At 38.7% G+C, this 26288-nt stretch overlaps 1 pseudogene; it reads left to right on the top strand.

Moving 5' to 3' along the window:
- Positions 1-20586, top strand: part of LOC145516395 (nicotinamide/nicotinic acid mononucleotide adenylyltransferase 1-like) — a 37246-nt pseudogene extending 16660 nt beyond the window's left edge.
- Positions 20587-26288: the final 5702 nt, after the last annotated feature.

The following is a 26288-nucleotide window of genomic DNA, read 5'->3' as shown; positions in this document are numbered from 1 at the left end:
GAGTCTCTCCTGCTTTCCTCACACTGGCCCCAACACTCTCTTATCCATTTTAGACATTTTCTATTGATTTGCTTTCTAGTTCAACAATCCTGTTCAAACTGCTCTTAAGCTCACCATTGTCATAATTTCAGATACTGTATTTTTCAGTTCTAGAATGACCATTTGATTTTTTTATAGACTGAAATTTTCTGAGAAACCTTCCATTTTTCTCTTCTTCATTTATTTCTTAAATGAATCAGTTACTTCACTTTTTATTTTTTAATTGAAATATAATTGATTTACAGTGTTGTTTTAGTTTCCGGTATACAGCAAAGTGACTCAGTTAAACATATATATGAATATACTTATTCTTTTTTATTTGAGTATAATTGCTTAACAATTCTACTTTAGTTTCTTCTGTACAATGAAGTGAATCAGTTATATGTATATATATATATATATATATCCCCTCCCTCTTGGATGTTGTCAGTAAAATTAAATTGTCTTATTCAGGCTTCAGAGGCAAAAGAGCAGAATACTGTTGTGGGTGTCAGCCATACCTGCTGTGAGTGTCCTAAGAAAAACATGATAGATAAGGAGAGGATCTTGGAATTTGTTAAGTGCCTAAAGGAGGTCTGGCCAACTACTCCCTGGACTTAGCAACATTCCAAGATTTGCAGGACAAAGCAAACAGGATTGTAAAAAATTAACATAATACCAGAGCTGCAGTTTTGCTCACAAACTAATAATGATATAGGTTTGTGACATGGGGATTATAAGCAAGGGCCTGAGAGACAGCAATCTGAAGTCTCACCCATGGAGTGGACGCACTGCCTGGGACGTTTTCCCAGTCGGAACTCTGGACTGTTATTACCAGAGCTTCAAAGCGCTGTTTAAGTCTGGATGTTGGCAAATCCAATTTGATGATCTATGTACTATTGCTCTCCTCTGCTGTTTTTATTTCTCTTTTTGCTTTTAACGTTAGTGTGTTGAAAGTAGACTAGATAGTTCTCTGATAAATATTTGTATTGTTTATCTGTATATAACAAACGGCTTAGTTTGTTAACAAATCCTTTGAATCTGAGATGAAAGTGAAAACTTTTGGCAAAACAGATGTGCCTCCCATCATCCCCGCCAATCACCCATCTAGATCACCAGAGCACCAAGCTGAGCTCCCTATGCTACACAGCATCTTCCCATTAGCTATCTATCTTACACATGGCAGTATATATTCTCTCAATTCGTCCCACCTTCACCATCCCTCCATGTCCACATGTGCCTTCTCTACCTCTGCTTCTCTATTCCTACCCTGCAAAAATGCTCATCTGTACCATTTTTCTAGGCTCCACATATATGCATTAATATGCAATATTTGTCTTTCTATTTCTGACTTATTTCACTTTGTATGACAGACTCTAGGTCCACCCATATCTCTATGAATGACCCAATTTTGTTCCTCTATATGGCTGAGTAATATTCTATTGTACATATGTACCACATCCTTTTTATCCATTCATCTGCCTGTGGACATTTAGGTTGTTTCCAGGTCTTGGCTATTGTAAATAGTGCTCCAGTGAACACTGGAGTACATGTATCTTTTTGAATATGATCTCAATCTTCCTCCTGGGCATATATCTAGAGAAATCCATAATTCAATTAGTTATTTTAAAGTCCTTGTCAACCACAGGTAAGAGCTGGACTATCTGTGATTCCGTTTCTATTGTTGCTTTTTTCTCATGATTACCAGTTACACCATCTTGCTTCTTTACATGTCTGGAATTTGAGAGTGTGCCTGGCCCATCATTGGAGGACCCAGTGACATCTTCCACTATTGAAGATGCTTTCCTTTGCTATACACAAAGCATGAGGGTTGATTCCCTATGTCAGGTTCTGGAAAAATACTTAAAAATAAAATCTGCCAACCCAGAAAACAGCTCCACAGAGGTATATGTAAAAGAGGCCTTTTATATAACCAGGCAGACACTACCCATTGCATACATGTAAATTGTCTTTATCTATCAAAAAGAAAAATGAACTTCTGTCATCTTTTCAATAAGCAAGAAGTCACAACTTGAAGCTAAGTGTCTAAGCCTGAGATCCCAGAGACAGGAGGACAAGAGAGGAGGACATCTCTTTGAAATACAAACAACAAGGAGGACTTGCTTCTTGTTATTTGTATTTCAAAGAGATAGCTCCAAAATCTCCAAGAAAGGCATTTCTAGCATGTAAGAACAGCAAGAGTCTCATTTAACTTTCAAAAAGATGTGTATACACAGGGAGCCCAGCTTAGTGCTCTGTGATGACCTAAAAGGGTGGGTAGCCAGGAGGAGTGAGGCTTTAGAAAGAGGTGATACGCATATAATTAGAGCTGCCTGCAATGTGGAATACCTGGGTTCAATCCCTGAGTCAGGATGATCCCCTGCAGAGGAAATGGCAACCCACTCCAGTATTCTTGCCTGGAGAATCCCATGGACAGAGAAGCCTGGTGGGCTACAGTCCATGGGGTTGCAAAAAGTCGGACATAACTGAGTGACTAACGCTACATGGCAGAAACCAACACAACACTGTAAAGCAATTTTCCTCCAATTAAAAAATAAAGTTAAAAAATGTGTATACATCTCATAGAGGTAGAAAAAGCACTTACAATTTCAAATTTTCTAAAGAAAATGCAAAAGAGGAGTGAGGAAGATGAAGTTATTTTGATCTTGGACAGCAAGGTAAATTTTAAACTTACCTTTTTTTTAAATGATGGTCACCTGTACACATGTCAGAGTTGTACTCCATCAGGATTGGGTAGCAGTTTTAGTGAGCTTTCTACTTTTGTTCAGTTTACCTCAGTTCCTTTCAATTGAGAGTCCAATGTATCTAGTGGTTGCAGAAGATCCATATCCTCTTTACAGCTTACTCTTGAGCCAGCCAGACAACAGCTTCAAAATCTCACAAATGTCTTGAGTGAAGAACCCACTATATGTTACAGGTCCCTCAAGTCCCCAACTCTGTCACTTTAGTCCCTGCAACTGTCCCCCAGCAAAGTCTTCTGCCAAATGTAGCACAGAGTCTCAGGCTAGAAGCAAGGATAGAGCCTCAGGGTCAACTCACTCCTCCCCCTAGAGGTCTCATCTCAGGATATCTTATTTCCAGGCCCTGACTACTATAGGTCTTTGTTTCCTAAAGACCCTGAGGCTACAGAAGTCCTACTCTGTTTCTCAGAAGTTTTGGCATAGCTCTTTCACCTTGCATGGAAAATTCAGGTAATGTCTTCTGAGGAAAGCCAGAATGTGCTTAAAACCCTTGAAGACTCCCATTGTATGACTCCATGTAACTGCCAAGAGCTTTGCCACTTTCTCTTTTTCCCAGAGGTAGTCCTTGACTTTGGCCAAGCCCGGTTTCTCAGCCAATGCCCAGAACTAGCAAATACCCCTTAGGGGTAGGGAAACTCTCAGCTTGCCTGGAATTGTCATCCTTTCTTGACAATTGTACTTCACCTGGTTCTCATGCTTTCTATAGCGCTCCAATGTCATTAAAAATAAAATCTTTGTATTTTTCTAGGTATTGTTAGCAAGATTGATGGTGCATATTGGTCTATATTGGAAGATTAGAATGTTCTCATGTTATTCCTTGAGGTTTCACTCTAAGGACAAAACACTGACCCTTGTTTCCTAATTAAAATAATATCCAAAACCTACAAAGAACTCATAAAACTGAACATTAAAAAACTAAACAACCCAATTAAAAAAATTGAGCAGAGTATCTGAATGTACATTTTTCCAAAGAAGATGTACATATGGCCAATAGGTGCATTAAACAGATGTTCAACACCATCAATCATCAGAGAAATGCAAATCAAAACCACAGTGGAATATCACCTCATACCTGTCAGAATGGCTGTTATAAATAACAATAAATAACAAATGTTAGTCAAGATGTGGAAGAAAGGGAACACTCATGCACTAAGGGTAAGAATGTAAATTAGTGCAGCTACAATGGAGAACAGTGTGGTGATACCTTAAAAAAATAAAAATAGAAAAATAGAACTACCATATAATCCAGCAACTCCTCTCCTTGGTATTTGCCTGTGGGTGCTAAGTCGCATCAGTCGTGTCCAACTCTTTGTGACCCCATGGACTGTAGCCTGCCAGGCTCCTCTGTCCATGGGATTTTCCAGGCGAAAATACTGGAGAGGGTTGCCATGCTCTTCTCCAGGGCATCTTCCTGACGCAGGGATTGAACCTGTATCTCCTGTGCTCATGCATTGCAGGTGGATTCTTTACTGCTGAGCCACTGGGGAAGCCCACTGGGTGTTTGTCTGAAGAAAACAAAAACACAAATTAGAAAAAATATGTGCACCCTTATGTTCATTACAGCATTATTTACAATAGCCAAGATATGGGAGCAACCTAAGTGCCCACCAGGAGATGAGTAGATAAAGAATACGTGGTGTACATACACACAGTGGAATATTACTCATCCATAAAAAGAATGAAATCTTGCCATGTGTGACAACATGGATGGACCTAGAAGGTATTATGCTAAGTGAAATAAGTCAAAGAAAAACAAATAAGGTATGGTTTCAATTATGTATGGAACCAAAAAAAAAAAAACCAAGAAGTAATAAAATCCAGAGTTTTAAATACAGAGAACAAACAGGAGGTTACAGACCAGAGAGGGATGAGAGAGGAAGGAAATAGATGAGAGAATTATGAGGTACAAAATTCCAGGTGCAAAATAGATGATTCACAAATATGAAATGTATGTATGGGAGTATAGTCAATAAAGTCAATAAAACTATGTAATATCTTTTTAGTGTGACATATTGTAGCTAGGCTTATTGAAATGTATATAGGAATATTGAATAACTATGTTGTATAACAGGAACTAACATAGTGTCATAGGTCAATTATACTTCAAACAAATAAACAAACACACCAACTCCTAGAAAAAGAGATAAGATTTATGATTACCAGAGTTGGTGGGGGAGAAGGATTGAAACAGGTGTTCAAAAGGTACAAACTTCCAGTTATAAGATATTTAAATACTAGGAACATTATATACAACATGATAGATATAATTGAGACTGCTATATGTTATATATAAAAGTTGTTAAGAGAGTAAATCTGAAGAATTCCCAGCACAAGAAAAATTTTTCTATCTATATGAGATAACGGATGTTCACTAAACTCAGTGTGATAGTCACTTCATGATGTATGTAAATGAAATCTACATGCTATACACCTTAAGTTATACAGTGCTATATGTTAATTATATCTCAATAAAAATGGAAAAAATTTAAATAACGATATCATCTACATTTTCCCAATAATTTGTAACTATTAATTCTCCCAAAGCACAAGTTAAACAAATAACATTCGAGTTTTTCAAATGCCTCTGTCCCTGTAATGAATCACTTCCTGTTTTGTTTCTTTTTCTTGACCTCTCACATTTTTTTTAAATCGTAGTACTTCCACCCTAGGCACAGACACATTATTGCAAAAGTCCCTCTACACCATCTTTCTCTCATCTTTGTAATCTGACATCTAACTGGTTTAAAAATAAACTATTAATTTGTTTCTATGAGCTATAAACAAAGCAGGATTGCTTTCATTTGCTTAGCAAAATAGAGGAATATTTTAATGTGAATAAACTATCGCACAATTGCACTCATCTCACACGCTAGTAAAGTAATGCTCAAAATTCTCCAAGCCAGGCTTCAGCAATACGTGAACCGTGAACTTCCAGATGTTCAAGCTGGTTTTAGAAAAGGCAGAGGAACCAGAGATCAAATTGCCAACATCCGCTGGATCATCAAAAAAGCAAGAGAGTTCCAGAAAATCATCTATTTCTGCTTTCTTGACTATGCCAAAGCCTTTGACTGTGTGGATCACAATAAACTGGAAAATTCTGAAAGAGATGGGAATACCAAACCATTTGACCTGTCTCTTGATAAACCTGTATGCAGGTCAGGAAGCAACAGTTAGAACTGGACATGGAACAATAGACTGGTTCCAAATAGGAAAAGGAGTACATCAAGGCTGTATATTGTCACCCTGCTTATTTAACCTATATGCAGAGTACATCATGAGAAACTCTGGGCTGAAAGAAACACAAGCTGGAATCAAGATTGCCGGGAGAAGTATCAATAACCTCAGATATGCAGATGACACCACCCTTATGGCAGAAAGTGAAGAAGAACTAAAGAGCCTCTTGATGAAGGTGAAAAGGAGAGTGAAAAAGCAGCTTAAAGCTCAACGTTCAGAAAACTAAGGTCATGGCATCTGGTCCCATCACTTCATGGGAAGTAGATGGGGAAACAGTGGAAACAGTGTCAGACTTTATTTTTCTGGGCTCCAAAATCACTGCTGATGGTGATTGCAGCCATGAAATTAAAAACGCTTACTCCTTGGAAGGAAGGTTATGACCAATCTAGATAGCATATTTAAAAGCAGAGACATTACTTTGCCAACAAAGGTCCATCTAGTCAAGGCTATGGTTTTTCCAGTGGTCATGTATGGATGTGAGAGTTGGACTGTGAAGAAAGCTGAGCGCTGAAGAGTTGATGCTTTTGAAGTGTGGTGTTGGAGAAGACACTTGAGAGTCCCTTGGACTGCAAGGAGATCCAACCAGTCCATCCTAAAGGAAATCAATCCTGGGTGTTCATTTGAAGGACTGATGTTGAAGCTGAAACTCCAATACTTTGGCCACCTCATGCGAAGAGCTGACTCATTGGAAAAGACCCTGATGCTGGGAAGGATTGGGGGCAGGAGGAGAAGGGGACGACAGAGGATGAGATGGCTGGATGGCATCACCGACTCGATGGACATGGGTTTGGATAAACTCCAGGAGTTGGTGATGGACAGGGAGGCCTGGCGTGCTGTGATTCATGGGGTCGCAAAGAGTCGGACACGACTGAGCAACTGAACTGAACTGAACTGAATAACTCATTAATTGGCTTGTTATGTTTGCATAGTTATTTTAGAGTAGAGTGCAAGTTCAGTACATTATCTATAATGACTTAGAAAATTTAATAGTTAAATTATACGCACAGCTTCCCTGGTAGCTCAGATGGTAAAGAACCTGACTGCAATGCAGGAGATTCGGGTTTGATCCCCAGGTTAGGAAGATCCCTGGAGAAGGGGATGGCTACCCACTCCAGTATTCTTGCATAGAGAATTCCATGGAGAGAGGAGTCTGATGGGCTACAGTCCATGGGGCGGCAAAGAGTCAGACATGACTGAAGCAACTTAGCATGCATGCATGCACAGATTAAATGAAGAGTACAATGCAAGAAATATTCACCCTGAAGAATAAAGAAAATAATATGTCCTTAATGAGTCAGAGGTCACTTTAGAGAAAAGTAGTGCTCTGAGTTATCAATTGACTTATTCATTGATACAACAAATATTGATCAAGTCCTTTATTAAAAGCTTCAGTGACCACTGACTGGTGGCTGTTTAGAATTCTAGCTGGTAAAGAAAGTGATTAATCACTTGTAAATGGATTTGGAAGATGACAGACATTGATTAAAGTGCTGGAAAATTAGATATCAAGGGAGATATTAAAAGATTACCAAAAGAGGATATGAACAGCAAAATATGAGATGTTCAAAACTCCCAAGTATCTTCACTAAAGTGCTAACAAAAAATTGATATGGGCCAAAAATAGTTTATCCCCTTCATGTATCATAGACATTGATTAGTAAAGGACTGTTCAGTTAAAAGAAAATAGTATAAATAACAGAAATTTTGGTCAATAATACCAATCTCTTGCTGTCAACTCCATAGTGATGTATTTTTATGCTATAAAGTATGAAAAAATTAGAAGTCTTTTTATTTACCATGGAAAAGACTATAAAATCTTTAGCAAATGGGAAGATAAAACCATTTGTGTGTTCATTATTTAAAACTGCAGCAGCGGGGAGTCCTGCCTGTGAGATGTTTGAATAGTCCTTGGTTAGAAGAAATCTAGCAAACAGTAGGGCATTAATGAACTGGAGTCTTGTTTTAGCAACAGTAAATGTGAATGAGATTTGAAGTAGTGAAGCAGGCTGTGTCTCCCCAAGATGCAACCAATACAGAGTAATTTCCTTACATCCTTATATTCTTCATATAACACCAGCATCACCTGACTTTCAGTTATTCCTGACTCGATAATGCCTGTGGTCACAGATACTTGCGTGTTGCTAGGTGATAACAAAGTCCCATCAATAGCAGCAGTCTTATTCAGCCTATTCCTGCATATGAGTGATATATATTTGGGTCATGATTCAAACATTAACTCCAGAAAGACTTTTAAAACCATGTCCACCAAATAGGATTAAGGAGTCAGAAGATCTGGGGTTCCTCTATCAAATTCTAGATACTGAACAGCATTCACTTGGGGAACTATTGATAGCAAACTACTGCAAACATCAAAACACACCTCCAGTTCAATCCTGGGTGGGAGCTTGGTCATGTGGACCTAATCTGGCCATCTCTTTGTGCTAGAAGTTCCACCACTGAACTATGGACTCAGGGGAAGTTGAGGGAGTGAAAGAAAACACTGCATGCTTGACCACCAAGGATTCCGCTGCTGGACTAAGACCACCAACAGGTATTTTGAAACTTTATTGAGTAAATCAGAGTTTATTTATTTTTAATTTTTTATTAAACTTTTTTTTTTATTAGAGTATGGCTGATTAACAATGTTGTGATAGTTTCAGGTGAATAGCGAAGGGACCCAGCCACACCTATACAGGTATCCATTCACCCCCAAATTCACTACCGTCCGAGTTGCCACATAACATTGAGCAAAGTTCCTTGTGCCATACAGTAGGTCCCTCTTGCTTATCTATTTTAGATATAGCGGCAAAATGGAGTTTTAAATGTCAATAAAATAAAGTTCTCTTGTTGTTGTTGTTGTTTTTCAGTCACTAAGTTATGTCTGACTCTTTGTGACCTCATGGACTGTAGCACACCTGGCTCCTCTATCCTCCTCTATCTCCTGGAGTTTGCTGAAATTCATGTTCACTGAGTCAGTGATGCTATCTAATCATCTCCATCCTCTACTGCCCCTTTATCCTTTTGCCTCCAGTCTTCCACAGCTTCGGGGTCTTTGCCAATGAGTCAGCTCTTCACATCAGGTGGCTAAAGCTAAAGACTAAACTTTGAGGATCCACAGAAACAGAGACAAAGCCATCTCTGAAATGGGTGTTAAAGTCTTGAATACCCATGGCAGCCACAGTAACCAGACCTGCTTGGGACCAGAGAGGCCTATGTTCTCCCAAGCAGTACGAGATCAGCATATGAGGGTGGGTGGAATATTAGGGAGATAGTTCCAAAGAAGCATGAGAAGGGGATGTAACGAATTGAGAGGGAAGAAAGGAAGGCAACTCAGGATGCACAGATGAGCAGGTGGCTACTATGAGAAATGGCTCGGTCACACAGGGGTCCCTGAAGGACAACACACCTGAGTTGTCCCAGCTGAAGGATGAAGTAGCTGGAGTATTGCACCACTAGTTGTGTCATTGACTGAGAAATGAGACAGCAACCCAGGGACATTAATTTCCTGGCACTTCTGATCTTCCATATATATATAAGCTAGACAGGCTCTTTCATAGGCAGAGAAAGTTTCAGAGCCCTGGGAGTTGTAGCAATAAACCCTTAGCATTATGGAAATGCAGGTGCCAACAACACCTTCTACACACAAGGGTGAGTGGTACAGCAGAGCGAGTGTGAACTCTAGAACAAAAATGAATCTTAAAACCACTGTGAGGAAGGTCTTTTCTGGTTTCTCAGTGGAGAGAAACCAACAGTGATACTACAAATTAGGAGTCATTAACCACTGCAGATGCAGAGTATTATTTATTGGTATGCAGCATAAATATAACAAATATGTATCCATATTTATATTTATGCTTACTCTAATGGAGTATGTTTCTCATTCCTTGCCCTGAGCCAAGAAATTGGTTTTATCTTTTCTCATTTATTTATTGCCTAAATTAGATAACCACTGATGTTGAATGAATTAATAATATGAATGTGCTTGCCAACAGGACAGCCTTTTGTAGAATTAGTGCAGAACCAGGTTTGTTTTGGCATGAGTGAGTCACAGAAAGTGCTGTCAAGATCTGTGCAACATTGCACAAATGTTAGTTAATAAGAGAATGATGACGTGGGTATGACATTGTGCATGGCAGAGGCTCCAAAAGAAAAGGGACATTCCTAGGATTCTTGGCTGCCCACAGATGGAATTTCTATTTTCTCTTTGACCCCATGGGATAAATCAAATCTTGTAATAGAGCATGGGCCACAACCCACATGAAAATGACAATTACATACTCAAACAAAAAGTATGTTGAACATTGGAAGTCTGATTTTGTATAGGAATCCACTGTTAATTTTTTAAATTAACTTTTTTATTTTCAAAAGTAATGTATGTTATAAAAATTATGGAATTTTAAAAATGTGTGTAGGAGAAAATATAAGTCCTTTGACATTCTAACCCTCTTAAAGTAGATGAGTTATTTTGGTATGTTTACTTCCAAAATGCTTCCAGTTCATTTCTTTACCATTTTAGCACAGCTTTCTGCATTTGGCATACTCATAATCAACAGTGCCAATGTCTGAATATGACAGCATTTGGAAAGTGGGAATTGGTGATTTAATTTTTTGTAGATGGGTCTCTGTGTTCACTAAAGAAACTAAGGGGTCTCAGGAGACCATCCATCCCAATCTTGCCTGACCTGAGCATCTGGGTCAAAGACACACTCTTGGAGCACAGAGATTATGCCCATGTACTGAGACTACAGAGAGCAATGAAAGATGTGTGTTTCTTATAAGTTTCTCACTCTACGGTATTCCACTATAGCAGCCTAAATTGTATAAGACAGAAATTGTTTACCAAGAGGTAAGGGTCTTGCTGTAACAAAATACCGTAAAAAATGTAGAAATGACTTTGGAACTGGAGAATGGGTGGAGACTGGAAGACTTTTGAAGTGCATGCTAGCAAAGTCAAGATTGCTGGGAACAGACTTCCAAAGATGATTCTGGTAAAAGCTCAGAAATAAAAGAGAGCTGTAGAGAAAGTTTTCATCTTCTTCAGTTCAGTTCAGTCGCTCAGTCGTGTCCAACTCGTTGAGATCCCATGAACCGCAGCATGCCAGGCCTCCCTGTCCATCACCAACTCCCAGAGTTCACCCAAACTTATGACCATTGAGTCAGTGATGCCATCCAATCAAATGCCTAAATTACTGTGAATAGAATATTGGTAGAAACATGACAGTAAAGGCCATTCTGATGAAGTCTCAGATGGATGTGAGAAACATGTTATTGGACAATGATTACAACTTTTATCCCTGTTATAAAATGGCAAATAAATTGGTTGAACTGTGTTTGTGCTCTAGCATTTTGTAGAAAGTAGAACTTTCAAGCAATGAACTTGGATGTTTAGCTGAAAAGATTTTTAAGCGAAGTGTTGAATGAGTCATTTGGGTCTTTCTGGCTGCTTATAGTAAAATGGATAGGAGACAGATAAATTGCAGATGGAATTGTTAAGCAAAAAGGAACCAGAAATTATCAGTCTGTTCATATCACAAAAATTTTTGTTTGGGAAGGGACACTAACAATGTGGCAAACCAACTTTTTGATAAGGAGAATAGAGTGGGTGAGAACCAGGGACTTAATCATCTTAATAAAAACCAGGAGTAGATACGGAATTATGCCAATGGAAGTACTGCAAGCTGGGGAAATAAGACAAAATGAAGGAAAACTGCCAGGCTTCTTAGACCCTACATGGTTGACCATATTCAGCTATGAATACGCATAACTCTTTAAGACAAGGGAGGAAGGACTCTGAAGATACTTCAGAGATCATCAGGGCTGCCATACCCACCCAAGGACCAGAGAGCAGGGATGGGGTGGGGGAACAGGTCCACTTGACTTCAGTTTCAAAAGGTGAGGCCAAAACCTAGTGCAGCTATCAGGGCATAGCTGCCTGGCATAGCCATAGACAATTCATAATAAATGAGTATGATTGATTGTGTTCAAATAAAAGTTTGTTTATGATCATTGAAATATGAATATCAAATAATTTTAACTTATAAAATATACTCCTTTTGATTTTTTCCTAACATTGTAAAACATAAAATCTATTCTTCATTTATGTGCCATATAAGAACAGATTGCAGGGCCAATTAGACTGGAGGGCTGTAGTGTGGTGACCCCTGCTTTAAATTTTCACACGGATTTTAGAATCAACTTGTCTTATCTATAAAAATTTATGTCACTATTTTGTTTGGGATTGCATTAAACCTATTGATGAATTTGAGGATAAATGACATCTTAACTGTATTGAATATTCCAATACATGAACACAGTATGTGTCTCTATTTATAGACCTTCTTTGATTGCTTTCATCTGTGTTTACAGTTTTTAGCATATAGATCCTATGCATATTTCATTAGGTTTTTGCTATGGTTAGTCAGCCCCAACACAATTGACATTTTGGGCTTGATAATTCTATGTTATGAGTGCTTACCCTGTAGCATTACAAAATGCTTAGTGTCATCCTTGGCATTACCTATTAGGTGTCAGTAGTATGCATACTTAGCAGCAGCAGCAGCAGCAGCAGCAGTATGCATACCCCCAATTGTGACAATCAAAAATGCCTTCAGACATTATGAACCTCTGGTTAAGAATTATATATATATATATATAAATCACTTATATATATAATATAATACTTTAATATAATATAATACTATATTATATATATAATACTTTAAATAATACTCTTTCAAATATAGAAGCATAATTCATTTTTTCAAGTTGACTTTTAACTTGCAATATTGCTCACTCATTTTTGCATTCTAGGAACTTTTTTGTAGAGTCCTAGGAACTTTCTGTCTTCCCTGGTGGCTCAGTGGTGAGGAATTTGCCTGCCAGTGCAAGAGATGTGGATTCAATCCTAAGGTTGGGAAGATCCCTTGGAGAAGAAAACAGCAACCCACTCCAGTATTCCTGCCTGGAAAATCTCATTAACAGAAGAGTCTTGTGGGCTACAGTCCATGGGGTCACAAAAGAATCAGACATGACTCAGCAACTAAACAATAATAATTTTCTACATAGACAATCATGTTGTCCACAAACAGAATATTTTATTTCCTCCTTTTTCAAAAATTTTTTCCTTGACTTATTGAAACTGCTAAACTTCCAGTACAATATGGAATAAGAATCAGGAGGGCAGGTATCCTTGCCTGTTTCCTTACCTTTCAGTTTTTCATTATTAAGTACAGTTTAAGCTGCAGGGTTTTCTTGTTACCTTTATCAGCGCTTTTATATTCCTACTTTGATATGAAATTTACTTGCTGTTGTTCAGTCGCCAAGTCATGTCCAACTTTTTGTAACACCATGGACTGCAGCCTGCCAGGCTTCCCTGTCCTTCACCATCTCCTGGAGTTTACTCAAACTCATGTCCATTGAGTCAGTGATGCCATCCAACCATCTCATCCTTTGTCGTCCCCTTCTCTTCTTACCCTCAATCTTTCCCAGCATCAGGGTCTTTTCCAATGAGTCAGCTCTTCTCATCAGGTTACCGAAGTATTGGAGCTTCAATACAAAGTAAATAAGTCAGCTTACTCTGTTCCCTATATACTCATGAAAGTACTCAGTCCCAAAAGTTTTGATGTGAACACCTGTGCCATCGATCAAATCCTCTTATTTTTAACCCAGTGCCTCCCAAACACCGACAGAGCCTGCACAGGGCTGAATTTGGGGTTAATAGGATCGCTTAAGAAAGATATTTAAAAGACACAGATGTGCATGATCTGATTCTGGAGATGGAGTTCACAAGGTGGTACATGTATAAGAACTACTGCTTTGGCTCATATTGTACAGTTTTATTTCCTACAGTCCATAACAATAGCCTTTATGGCAAACTGCATTTTGAAATATATAGAGGATTTGAATATGTACAGGTAGGAAAGAGCCATTCTAAGCAGATGTTATAACCAGTCATAGAAACAGTGGCAGAGTGCTTCCTGCAGTGACTTTTGATGACTGCTGGTCGAGTTCAATAACTGATTTGCTTGGAGTGTGGGGTACAATGTGCATTTAGGAAATATCTGGGATTGGAGTGTAGAGGGCCTTGCATGTCAAGTACATCCAGGTTCATTGCCCAGGTAAAAGGGAGTCAGTGGAGGTTTTCAAAATGAATGAAGACATGATAGAATTATGGGCCAAGAACCATACATCTAACTGCCCACTGTAATAATAACTGATGTGTTGTGAATGAACGGGAGAGATAGAAGGCAAGGTCAACATATGAGAGAAAACAAAGATCAGAGGTGGCACTGGGGAATATATAGTGGACACTAGAAGACAAGGAGGAGGAGGAGATTTGGAGACAATTTCATTTGAGTCACAGATTTCAACTTTTAAGGCCAACTATCCAGTTTAAGTGGGAATCAGTGTTTTAATTTACAAAATCAAAAATCCATCCTTAAGATTTACTCAGTGCAGAATATCCTGTGGATATATATTGGATAAATGTGCTAACATTTCCAATGTAAATTTAATTTGCAGTATCTCATTTCTCTATAACTTTTTGAAGAGTTCTCAGTCCTTTATTAAATTGCATCAGAATAAATGAGTTAAGAACTTGGATTACTTTCTAGTTCAAGACCTATATGTAACTATCCTCTGTTGTCCTACATTATTGCTTTTTTACCTATGCTATTTCTTAACTTTAACGTTTTATTTCTCATTACCCTGTATCCACACTTAACTCAAGGAAATATAACCAGAACTAACTTCTTGGACAGTTTGTGAGAATTTGAGGACTTGAGGGACATTTTTAATGAGAATTTTTCCAAAGGATAGAAATACAGCAAAGTATGACCGAGGCATTCCTCCAATATACCTCAGTCAATAATCTCTAAGTCTTAATTTACAATATGTCTCTATTTTCTGACTGATTTTTCTCACCTTATGAAGGAGAATTCAACCTTCACATTTTGCCATGGCTTTCATTATATGAGCAGTAAATGATTTTGATGCTATCCTCTAAGGTTTTTTTTTCCCAGCCCATTTGCTTTTCCCCTCAGGGGCAAGGAAGCAGATAGGGTAAAACCGTATTTCCCTTTATCTTTCGTCCTTCAGATACAGCTGGTGGCCAGGAGGGCCAGTAGGGAAGGTGAATGTGCAGGGATAACCAACCTTCATTGGTTCCAACCTAGCTTCTTTCACAACCACCCAAAAGTGGAAACAATCCAGAAGTACTTCAACAGGTGAGTGGATTAACAAAGTATGGTACCTCCATACAGTAGAGTACTATTCTTTAACAAAAGGAACAAACCATTGCTTCATGTGACAACATAGATAAAATAAATGGATAAAGTTTAATGCATTTTACTACTAAGATTGCTGGGAGGTGATGGAATTCCAGTTGAATTATTTCAAATCCTGAAAGATTTATGCAGTTAAAGTGCTGCACTCAATATGTCAGCAAATTTGGGAAACGCAAGAGTGGCCACAGGACTGGAAAAGGTCAGTATTCCAGTCCTAAAGAAGGGCAATGTCAAAGAATGCTCCGATTACCAAACAGTTGCACTCATTTCACAGGCTGGTAAGGTTTTGCTCAAAATCCTTCAAGTTAAGTGTTAGCAGTATATGAACTGAGAACTTCCAAACATACAAGGGGAGTTTAGAAAAGGCAGAGGAACCAGGGGCAAATTGCCAACATTCATTGGATCATAGAGAAAGCAAGGGAATTCCAGAAAAATGCCTACTTCTGCTTCACTGATTATGTTAAAGTCTTTGACTGCGTGGATCACAACAATTTTGGAAAATTCTTAAACGGATGGCACTACCAGACCACCTTACCTGTCTCTTCAGAAACCTATATGTGGGTCAAGTAGCAACAGTTAGAACCGGACTTGGAACAACAGACTGGTTCCAAATTGGGAAAGGAATACATCACGGCTGTATATTGTCACCCTGTTTATTTAACTTATATGCAGAGAATATCATGTGAAACAGACTGGATGAGTCACAAGCTGCTGGAATCAAGACAGCTTGGAGAAATATCAGCAATCTCAGATTTGCAGATGATACCACTCTAATGGCAGAAAGCAAAGAGGAACTAAAGAGCCTCTTGATGAAGGTGAAAGAAGAGAATGAAAAAGCTGGCCTAAAACCAACATTCAAAAAACTAAGATCATAGCATCCAGTCCCCTTACTTCATGGCAAACAGACAGTGAAAAAATGGAAACAGTGACAGACTTTACTTTTTCGGGCTCCAAAATCACTCTGGATAGTGACTCCAGTCGTGAAATCAAAAGATACTAGCTCCCTGGAAGAAAAGCTATGACAAACATATCAAAAAGCAGAGACATCACTTTACCTATAAAGGCCCATATAGTGAAAGCTATGGTTTTCCCCTGTAGCCATGTATGGATGTGAGAGCTGGGCCATGAAGAAGGTTGAAGAATTGATGTTTTTGAACTGTGGTGCTGGAGAAGACTGTTAAGAGTCCCTTGGACAGCAAGGAGATCATACCAGTCAATCCTGAAGGAAGTCAACCCTGAATATTCATTGGAAGAACTGATGCTGAAGCTGAAGCTCCAGTATTTTGGCCACATGATTTGAAGAGCTGACTCTTTGGAAAAGACCCTGATGCTGGGAAAGACTGAGGGCAAGAGAAGAAGGGGTGACAGAGGATGAGATGTTTGGATGGCATCACTCACTCAATGGACATGAGTTTGAGCAAACTTTTGGGGATAGTGAAGGACAGGGAAGCCCGTGCTTCAGTCCATGGAGTTGCAAAGAGTCAGACATGACTTAGTAACTGAACAACAAATACAGTTTGTGGTAATTATGCCTCCTTACTACCTACTGTGAATCCTGCAGGTAACCATAAAAAGCAGGCTGAGAAACAATGGACATCATATTGAAAAATATTATAGACAATGGACAGCAAGGCTGGACATCTAGACTAAGACTTTTAGGAGGGTACTTGTAGATAATAAAGAGTGCACATATTTGACCAGAAAAATATGCCTATCAAGCCATAGCTTATACAAAAAAATTGTTTTTTTCAGCTATTTCTAGGATACGCTGAAGAAGCTAAAAGTAGTATGATGAATTAATAAATTATTATGAGTGTTTGAATTAAAGAATATGAGCAGACAGTAGGAGGGCAAAAGAAGAAATTGATTTTACAAGAAGGATTTATGAGGAAATAGATTAACAAGGGAGTACTCAAAGTCTGCAATAACTGAAAGGCATCTGAAGAATGACCCTACAGTTTAGAGATTGAGAAAATAGGAGAAAGAAGCCTGCAGGGGCAGTTGCTTTCAGAAATGACAATGATTTTTACTCCAAAAACATTTGCAGTGTTTACTGCCAACAGAAGGAGAGAACCCAGTAGAAGCTAGACAGAAAGTGTATACCTGGGACACACAATCTTCGGTGTGGTAGAGGTGACCTAAGTTCCATTTTCCTGCTCTTTCACTGAGGGATAAGGCTCATCTGGTCTTTCCCTCTGGAAGGTCCCAAACACCTTTGTGACAGGATTGGGAGGGATGGGTAAGGCCTGAACACAATGGTGGAGAGTAGCTCTTCCTCCCTGCATACTCCTCTGACTTCATCAGAACAGCACCTGCCTAGTCTTCTCATCCCTCTCAGAGAATCACAAGGTCTTTAGAACCAAGTGAGGTGCAACACTTTGTCTTCAAGTGGTTTTCTCTGCTCTGAGTACCCCAGCTGCCGGAAAGGGAAACAGGCAACACCACAGATACAGGAATCAGCAACACTCAAAATTCTGAAAACTAATGTGCCACTTTGCTGTCTATTCAGTCTTCATGACCATTGTCTTAGAATCAAGGATTCAAGACAAGACGTGGACAATGACTAGAGTCACTCTGACTTGCACCCCCAGCACTCAGGGACAGCACAAAGCTGTGAGACATGCTCACAACAACTTTGAAATGAAGTTGTTTCAAGCTCATTGAAAGCACCTTTCTACCTATGGAAGTGCCCAGGATCCCGAGTGTCCAGGATACTATGAATCCAAGATCCCTTTCTATGCATGGTATTGTACAATCTCCTGTTTGTTTTATTAACTATTGGTTTTAAGTAAAGTATGTCTCTTTGCCCTGTTGTTTTTACTGAAAGACCATTTTTTCGTCAAGTTTGTCAGTCTCCAAAATGCCTCCCACACCACAATGCTATGAAAAGTTCCCTGAGATTTTTATACTACTTGCAAGGTTTTATAAAACAATTTTTTTTAATTGGAAATACATTTTTATTTGGACAAATTTCACTTAGATTTGCAGAAGAGTTTCCAGGAGCACAAAGAGTTTCTTTATATCCTTCATTCAGATTCCCCTAGTGTTACCTTACATAACCATTGGACATTTATCAATACTAAGAAATTAACATTGATACACTACTATCAACTAAAGTTTATATGAATGTAACCCATTTTTCCACGATTTCTCAAGACCACACACTGCATTTAGTCATCACATTTCCAAATTTTCTTTAATCAGACAGTTTATCAATCTGTCCTATTTCTCCTGATGCTTTTGAAGAATACTGGTCAGGTATCTTGTAAAACGTCCTTCAGTTTGGGTTTGTCTATTGTTTTCCCTTGATTAGATGGAGTTTAGAAAAATTAGAGGGAGAATCTATTTTTATAAAAATACCGTAAGGGTGATTTGCCTGTCTCATCACATTTTATCAGAAGATGTATGATGTCAAAATGACTTATTACTGGTAACCTTAATTAGGTCACTAGGTTAATTGGTGTCTGCCCACATTTTCTGCTATAAAGTTATTATTTTTTCCTTTCTGTTCTCTATTTATTAGAAGACAGTCACAGTCCAGCCCACACTTAGCAGAAGGGAATTAACCTTCACCTCCTGGAGAGAAATAACAAGGAACTTGCAGACATATGTTACAATCACCATAGTAATTAATAAATATTTGGCATTCATCCATGGATATTGCTTGCAACAATGTAACTGTGATGTTCTAATGGTAATTTTCTGTTTTCCTCATTCTGCCCACATTTATTAATTGGAAGTCTTCTGGTAAGGAAGCTTTTTCCCTTTTCACTTCTTTATTTATTTAGTTATTGGAGACAGAATTGAACTCTAAATAGACTGAAAAGTAAAAGTAAGAAAAAAATACAAAGCTAACCTAAGGATAGGGAAAACAATATAAATACACCAAAAACATTAAAGACAATTAACATTTTTAAACAACAGTTGATACCCACAGTGCGTTTTAAAACACTTTAACAGACAGGGAACAACATATATGAAGCACACTGTAAGTTTTTGAGACATATGTAAAAGACAATAAATCGAAGTCTAGCATATCCAAAAATTCTTACAAATGAACTACTAAGATGATGACAACAACAACAAGATGACAACAAATAACAACACAAAAGCAATAAAGTTAAGGAGCTCCTATTTTAAAAAATCAACAAAGGATATGGATGGGCAACTGCCAGAAAACAACTTTAAAATTCCATTTGATAAACTAAGATAAGTAAATTAAAGCAATGAGATACAAGAATTCTCGTCAGTCAACCTTGAGGGTGTGAGTTACAATATGGATGCAGATCCTCTGTTCTAGCTCAACTTGGAGAAGACTTTTAACACACAAGTTGGAATGATTCCGATAGCCAACCTTGAAAAACGCTTCAGAATGACAGAATTTCCTTCGTAAGAATGACAAAGGACGTGTCAAGGTTTTCCACTTAGACCAACAACTTAACATTGTTAGCCTAGAAAATTCTGAGAAGACAGCTGTGGTTCTCCTTGCTTGTGGTTTTTTATTCCAGTCATCAACATGCTCCTCAGGTTGTTTGAACTGGTCAAGGACTACATCAATGCAATAGGAAAATATAGTTAGACAAGGCACAATTTATCCCATCAGCAAGGTATATAAGAAGCACCAAACTCTTCCTTGACCATTGCCGAGTTGTCATTGCATATCTTGCCACCAAGAATTCAAAGTAGGTGGAAGTGGGTGCATGGGAAAGCCTTCAGAAGGAGTGGCTAGAGACTGCTAAAGTGCTCAGACACCATCGAGAGAAATTGGAGGCTAGTAGCTGTGATCACCAGAAGGACTCACCTATGCCAGACCTGAATGGAGGAGGAAGTTGGCCGAACAAAGTCAAGATTTTGGTCAAAAGAAATCCGTGGGGTCAGAAGCAAAAGGTGTGCCAAAGGTAGCATTGCTGTGTAGGGCAGATTTATTGCGGTCCTTCAGTGATCCCAACCTTTGGAAGAATGAGGATTTCACCCAAATTGTAAGAAAGTATGAGCTCATAGGTATTACCCAGGCTGGAACTGTTGTTCAGAAATTCATCTGTGAATCAGATGTTCTGTGAAAACATCAGAACAACATTCTTCTGGTGAATGAATGGATCACCAATGACAACTTATTCACAAAGACACAGCAAGCCCTCAGAAGGAGTTAGAGCCTTCACTACTTGGTACTAGATCTTGTCCAAGAGTATACTGAAAAGCATAATATTTATGACTCCAAGAGTGAAGAGAGGCATTTTGGGGTGATACTGTCTTCTTTGCAGAAAAACAGTGCAGATTCTAAGTCATAAAAAATTCTACAGCATGATATTTTGGACTTCTTTTTGGGAATTTGAGACAATCAAAGTGTTAGTAACTGGGGAAAGGAATTGTGATCCTGTTAAACTAAAACTTAAAAGTTTGATAAAAATCAGTAGTAAATTAAAATCAGTTTTGTCTCTCTATCAGTAGTTGCTAAGGTGAATGTTTTCAATATGGTCTCTCTTTTTCAGGACGTACAAATCCTTTTATCTTTATTTTTGTCTTTCCAGCTTTGTTGAGATATAATTGACATGTAGCACTGCCTAAGCTTACAGTATAGTTATTTAATTTAAATGTGTCATGAAACAATTACCGCAAAAAGTTTAGTGAGCATCATTTTCTCATATAGATACAAAAAAAAAATAGAAAAAAAAATGTTTCCTTGTGATGTGAACTCTAGGAATTACTCTCTTAGCAACTGTCATATATAACACACAGCAGTGTTAATTATATCGATCCTGTCGTATTACAACCCTTGTACTTTTTATCTTATAACTGGAAGTTTGTACCCTTTGATTCCCTTCATCCAATTCCCCCATCTCTGGTAACCTCAAATCTGATCTCTTTTTCTAGGAATTTTTCTGTTTGGTTTTTGAAGTCTAATTGACCCACAACACTGTACACAATACAATGATTCAGTACTTTTATATATTACAAAGTGATTACTATTGCTTTAGCTTTAAAACAAGGGATCAGCAGCACTAAAACCAGAAGAATATTTCATCAAACTAACTACAAAAAGAATTCAAAATGAACATCCTGGCTTTACCACATAAGAGAAGCAGAGTGACAAGCAAGGGCGCATTTAAGATCCTAACTTCAGTGATGAAGAGAACTAACATTCTATGCATACCGTTTTCTGTGCAGTCTTCCCCCAGGATGGCCAAAGAAGTAATTCTTAAAACAGCAGTCTTGTAAAATGCACCACTGGTCAGTCATCTCCAGCTCTGCAAAATACAGGCTGCGAATGCTTCTGGCAAAAACTTTATACCTATAATTTGTTCTCCAGCACACATCTGAAAGCCAATGAAATTTTGCCCAGACACACTTGCCGGCAACACCATCTTTGGAGGAAGGGAAAGGGGTCTAAGCCCTTTAGAAAGTTGCACAGGTGTTTTTGATGCCCCCTGCCCCAGAGGTAGAAAGCCTCTGCCTTACATATCTTATGTACATTCTCTTCACACAAATCTGTTGTGGCTCATGTTCTAGTCCTGGTCATCCACCTTCTGTCTTTAGGAACAACTTCAAAGATGACATCATCCTACCTAGAACAGAAGGAACCACAGAGAATGAGAGGTCTCACTCAAGGATTTTATGAAATATGAATGCTTTTAGCCTTTACAGAGAGCTTAATCATCAGAAAGTTGAACAGGCATGAGAAATGCCACACTGGCTCACCCTGATCCTTCAGCTCAGGATTTGGGGCACTGATGAATGGCTTGTGGAAGAACACCCAGTGATCTCAATCCAAAACTCTGGAGTTTCTGAGGAGCACTACTGTTTCTATTCCAGCTCACTGTGAATCTGTTAATTTAAGCAGAAAAAGGGTCTATTTTCTTATGCTTTTTTACTTCTTGTCCTTTTATATAGACTCTAGTCAAAGTAGAATTCCCAAATAATAATTAAAATCATTGCTGTTGTTTAGTTGCTAGGTTGTGTCTGACTCTTATGACCCCGTGGACTGTGGCCCTCCAGGCTCCTCTCTCCATGTGATTCTCCAGGCAAGAATACTGAAATAAGTAGCCATTTCCTTTTCCAGGGGATCTTCCCAACTCAGGGATCGAATCTGGTCTTCTACATTGGCAGGCGGATTCTTCACCACTGAGTCACCAGGAAAGCCCCAGTTTAGCTTTATACTAAAAACACAAGCTTGCTATATAATTTTCTATTGACTAAAATTTTGTGGAGGGTTCACCAACTTCTAAAGCAAGAGGACCAAATTAACCTTTTATATAATAGTTTATGTTCATGAAAGTCATTCTGTGATAGAAACAGGATTAAAGTTAAATTTGCAATGAAAATGGAATAATTTACTTTTTTGCAATTTATATTTCATACCTACACCTGATGAAGGATTTATAATTCTGCAGAGAAAAAAATACCTAAAACTCTGCAATCTTATAGTCAGATCTGAATCTACAGTTTAAAAAGGGAAAATGTTAAATAAAGCAAATGCAAGAATAGCAACAACAATGAGCTACACTTCACATCCATCAAAATGACAAATAAGGCCAATATAGAGGAACTGTGGCTCCCGAGGCACGCTGGATGCAGAGAAACTGAAGATGTAGTCCACCAGATTTTGGAAATAACTACAACAGGAGTTCTGAAAAACAAAGTGGTTGTTTTCATCTCATCAGTCCTAGATAAAGAGCTCAAGCCCTAAGCTTTTGGAGTGGGAGCACTGACTCCAAGACCTTATATTACCAGAGAAATAACCCTAGCGAGTACCAAATGTGCTTTTCAAGTTGACTGTCTTAACGGTATTATATTGATTATTGTTCAGTCCTTTGAATTTAAGTTGAACAAACTTAAAACTGAAAACATAGACAAATGTCCATCATAGTTTATTGTGATAACATGTGTATGTGATTGTCCCTCAGAAGCAATGCATAGTTTAATAAACTGTGCAAAACTGCAATGAATAATGTACATTAAAGCAACATTCTCATCCATCATTGCACCTGCATCTATCACATGTTACCTCAAATGAGTTGTGTGTCCAATTTTCATGGCATAAACTTGCACCTTTACCCTGGATGAAACAATCAAGGGGATTCTATTATAAAAACATTGTCAGTATTGTCAGGCTTTATGGTCACTTGTTTATTGTTAACAAGATTCACCTACAGAAAATCTGTAAACTTTTTACCATGTATATATACCAAATAGAAAAAATAAGATAATGGAGAAAGTAACAAAAGGAAATCCTTTTCTTTTGGCATTTTTCACATGAAAACATTTTACTGAAAATGAAGTGGTTTTTAATCTACAGATAAAAGATTGTCTCCATGATATTCAGGATCTATTGTCAGTTTGGTTTGAATCGATGTATATTTAAAATAGTTCTCACACTGATTATAATGAACCAGGCATTCTAGGGAAAAAAAAAAAAGCAGAGGGTGCAATTATGTGATGACTTCTTAATACTCCAGGGGGTAACTTTTTTTTCCAAATGAATAAACAAGAAAAGAAATACAAAAAGTCATCTACAATGTTAATTCTGAAGAGCTCCCCTCGATAGGTTAAAATGCTGTGTTCACTTTTACTTTATAAGGAGCTCCCACAGGAAGTGTGTTGGCAGTGTTCCCGCATATATACAGTTACACTTTCTGCCATACTAACACCACGGACTGAGCAGGGAACATCAAGGTCTGAATGATCCAACATCTTCATAACTGACACTGCCTTTCTGAGATCAGTTAGATTCATAATTATTCCTGGAACAGGATTCTTCTTTATCATTATGCCTCTGGTCTCTATCCATGTGAATGGTTCCATTTCCCAAGAAGGCATAAGGTCGTATTACTCTGAAAGATCCCCTGGAGGAGGGCATGGAAACCCACTGTCCCATGGACAGAGCAGCCTGGCAGGCTACAGTCCATAGGGTTGCATGGAGTCGGACCCGGCTGAAGTGACTTAGCACAGCACGTCTCCATCACCCAGGTTTACTGTGGCACCCTCCCTCATCCTGTAGTCAGGCTGTGTCCACACACCGTGATGACCAGTAGAGCAATTTCTCCAGGGATAAGCAATCTGTGCTCTCCACCACCACACTGTACCACAGATAGGCAAGTGGCACCTAAGAAAATAACTTTCAGGTAGCTACAATATCATGCTGTGCCAGACCCATTAGATGAAGATGTAGAACATGCCCTCTCTTTCATAGCAAACATGGGTGACACAGCTCTCTGACTTGAAGCATTTTTTTGCTTTCCAGTTTCTCACCCTCACTCCCTGTAACGATGTCTGCAGCTCTTCTTTTCTCCCCTGAATCCTGAAATTGCACTCAGTACAACCTGCTCCATGTGGCTTCACAATTTCTGCTCTTTGTTTCCAATGAACACTGCAACCAAACAGACCTCTCCCAGCTCACATATTGCCCTTAAACTTCAGAAGTAAGACCACCATCTTTTCTTTTCATTCCTGCCACAGTTTTATGCTGGTGACACATCACATGCCTATTTCCAGTGTCAATAAATATTTCATAGAGTGTGCAAATTTATTTTGCAGAGAATGGTCCCTGGAGTTAGATAAACTTTTCACCTACCAGTTCTACGACTTGGGCAAGTCACTCAGAGCCTCCAAATTTCATTTCCTTTCTTTGGAAAATGGGGCTCGAAGTTAACAGAGTTGCAGCGAAGGGAAAATGAGTTAGAATATTAAAATACTGTATGGCTAATATTGAATCATTTTGTTACTTTTGTTGTTTTTATTTTTTCATATTATTATTACCAAGTTGCTTGTTATTTGTTAAAGTATACACGATTAACTATTTTTATAGAATTAAGCAATGAAAATTTTCTATCACAAAAGCCTACTGTCTTATATGTATTAAAAATTAAAAATCCTGTCTGAGAAAATAAACTGAATATTCTTTCAAATAATTTTCAAATCATTTTTTTGCCACACAGTATTTAGTAGATTTCCAAATACTAAATATTAAGTAGGTTAATTTTAAATGTCTCTTTCTGCAACCCCAAAGCCATTGCTTCTTTCACTTTGAACAAGCTGTACGCACTGGGTGCTTCAAAGCCAACTCTGTTCTCTCTACCTGTTCATACATGCTCCTTGGTGCTGAACCCCCAGGTCTCAGGTAAAATCCAGGGGTCCTCTAGTTATTTTCAGTAACAAGAGGAAGTCTAATTTCAGCAATTAAATCTCACAGGCCAGAGTAACAGTCAAAATGCCACGCTGCATTTCAGTGCAAGGCAGAGCCTGTCCTCCAGGAGAAGAGCCCACCTTAGGTGGAGATGCTGCAGTGCAGAGCTGGGCCAGGAGCACCTGAACTTCTCCTTTTGCACTTGCAGTTGCTTCCTCTTCTTCCCAGCCCTGTCCGCTAGGCTCAGCTGCTCCCTAGATTACTCATCCTGAATTCTGACCTCTCTTCATCCAGAAATGGGAGGGAGGGAAGGAAGGAAGAGTAAACGAGCAAGAAAGGCTCATGTTACCTGCAGTGCTCTGCTGGAAGCCCACCATTGTACCACCTGCACTTGTCAGAGGTTGAGAGTGGACTTTCTCTTGTGAGCCTTTTACGTCATTTCCAGGGGCCTCATACTCACAGGGCATTGTCCTGGGGAAGCATCTCCTCTGGTCGATCCCCACAGTTCCCCATCACTGGGCAGCACTCGTGTGGTTGCCCTCTCCTCCTCTCTCTCGAGCTGGGCCACGTTAAGTCAGCAGGGAAACACCTTCAGTCCCAAGACTGGGCGAGCACTTGTTACCAAGTCTAAGCTCGTGCTGCTCGCCAGGTGACAAGCTGATCAATTGAGAGAAGAGTTGTTGCGGCAAGGAATAAAGGCTTTATCTGGAAGGCTAGCAGACCAAGAAGATCGCAGACTACTGTGCTAGAGAACCATCTTCCTCCAGTCAGAATTCAGGTTTCTTGTATACTAAAAAGGGGGAGGGAGTATGGCTGGGGGTTGCAAACTTCTTGATGTTGGAATTCTTTACTGTCAGGTTACTGATGTTC

Source organism: Giraffa tippelskirchi, chromosome 1 (genome assembly GCF_054371585.1).
Source record: "Giraffa tippelskirchi isolate mGirTip1 chromosome 1, T2T-mGirTip1v1.2.pri, whole genome shotgun sequence".
Lineage (NCBI taxonomy): Eukaryota > Metazoa > Chordata > Mammalia > Artiodactyla > Giraffidae > Giraffa > Giraffa tippelskirchi.
The sequence above is the reverse complement of the archived record's forward strand: the minus strand, read 5'-3'. Positions and strand labels throughout refer to the sequence as shown.